General features: G+C 33.2%; 1 non-coding gene across 1 annotated transcript; it reads left to right on the plus strand.

Moving 5' to 3' along the window:
• The first annotated feature begins 1,310 nt into the window (after nucleotides 1-1,310).
• Nucleotides 1,311-1,421, plus strand: LOC137767914 (U6 spliceosomal RNA). The gene has a single exon (XR_011074604.1). It is a non-coding gene; the product is annotated as a U6 spliceosomal RNA (small nuclear RNA).
• The last annotated feature ends 608 nt before the right edge of the window (nucleotides 1,422-2,029 follow it).

A 2,029-nucleotide genomic window follows, 5' to 3' on the forward strand; every position in this document is an offset into this window, starting at 1 on the left:
TTGATAGATGAAATAAACTTGTGGATACAGAGCAAGAGTGAAATGCTGCAAACATATTAGCTGAGCCTGTTGATTTGGGGGGAAATTAAACAGTCATTTATGCCTATTAAATTAAGTCTATCTAAGCCTCCTTGTAATCGTATCTATTATAAATTTTTTTTAAACTTTATTTCATTAAAAAAAAAAAAAACAGTTCGACTGTGTATGATCTACCTGAATTTTAGCTGCCTCACAGGACACAGACTGGGGCCGGCTCTCTGGCAAAAAGCCATAAAACTGAGAAACCCAGTGCTGTTCCCTTCTAAATGTTGACTCCCCTCAGTGTCTGCCTGCTTCCTGTTACTCTCTAGAGCATTTAGGTACTTGTTGTTTCTGTTTGTTTTTTCCAGAGTTTATCACACTACCTGTGGTAGGATTGTTCCAATAGAGCTACTCCTCTATTGTCAGATCTAAAATCACTAGCATCTTGAGCCCAGTAAAGAGATAGATCAGCTGGACAGTTGCCTGAGATGCCACTCTGTAAGGAATGCTAAAACATCACAGGAATATATCAGAAATATGGTAAAAGAATGAAATAATGCCATTTGCAGCAACATGGATGGACCTCGAGATTATCATATTAAGTGAAGTAAGCCAGAGAAAGACAAATATCATATGATATCACTTATATGTGGAATCTAAAAAATGATACAAATGAACTTATTCACAAAACAGAAATAGACTCACAGACATAGAAAACAAACTCATGGTTAACAAAGGGGAAAGGGCATGAGGAGGGATAAATTAGGAGTTTGGGATTAACATATACTTAAAACTATATATAAAATAGGTAAACAACAAGGACCTACTGTATAGCACAGGGAACTATACTCAATATCTTGTAATAACCTATAATGGAAAAGAATCTGAAAAAGAATATATATATATAACTGAATCACTTTTCTGTACACTTGAAACTAACACAACATTGTAAATTAACTATACTTCAATGTAAAAAAACTGAAAAAAAAAGAAATATGGTGCCAATTAACTCAGGTTTCCACAGGTTACTCCTTATGTAATAGATGAAATACAAATTGTTTCTTCTGTTGCCTAAGTAAACCCAGTCCTCAAGTAGACATTTAAGAACTTGAAACGTCCATTGATTCAGACATATCTTACTCGTTCTTTCAAAAGTTGCATAATACTCCATGGTACCATAATATATCAACTGTCTTCTACTGATGCAGCTCATGGTAAATTCTTATTTTTCTTCAGGTGAGGTGCATCTTTTTGCCTCTACAAAGCCAGGCCACAATAAATTTCCTTGAGTGCTAGCTTCAGCAGCACACATGCTAAAATTGGAACCATACAGAAAAGATTATTAGCATGGCCCCCACCACAAGGATGACACGCAAATTCATGTAGCATTCCATATTTTTAAATAAATAAATAAATTTCCTTGAACATATTTCTTTATGTACTGGTGTTATCTTTCTGTAGGAGAGATTACAAAAAATAGGATTGCTGGGTTGAGGGATATGTGAATTTTAAAACACATATTGTTGTAATACTTTCCAGAAAGGCTGTAGAAATTAGCATTACAACCCATATTGATAATCTCACCAGTATTTTTCATTTTTGACAGTCTAATGGATCAAAATGCTGTATTCTTTATTGTACTAATTTGAATTTTCTTGAACACCATTGAGGTTGAGAATCTTTTCATATTGCTGATGATTTACTTTTTTTTCTGGAATTGCCTGTTGAATGCTTTGTCAAATTTTAATTGGATTGATTGTCTTCTTTCATTTGGTTTGTAGGCGCTAAGGTACATTAGCAACATTTGTCCTTTGTTATCTATATTTTAAGTATTTAGTCTGTCATTTGTCTTTTGATTTTGTTTATAGTTTCTTTTGCTATAAAAAATATGTTCACTTTTAAGAGGTAATGTATGACTATTATTTTCAGGTAATGACCCTTAGTGTTTCTGGATTTTACCTTTTCCTTCAGAAGGTCTTTTTTACTTTATGATCTTATAAATAATTCC

The sequence above is a fragment of the Eschrichtius robustus genome, chromosome 7 (assembly GCF_028021215.1).
Source record: "Eschrichtius robustus isolate mEscRob2 chromosome 7, mEscRob2.pri, whole genome shotgun sequence".
Taxonomy (NCBI): Eukaryota; Metazoa; Chordata; class Mammalia; order Artiodactyla; family Eschrichtiidae; genus Eschrichtius; species Eschrichtius robustus.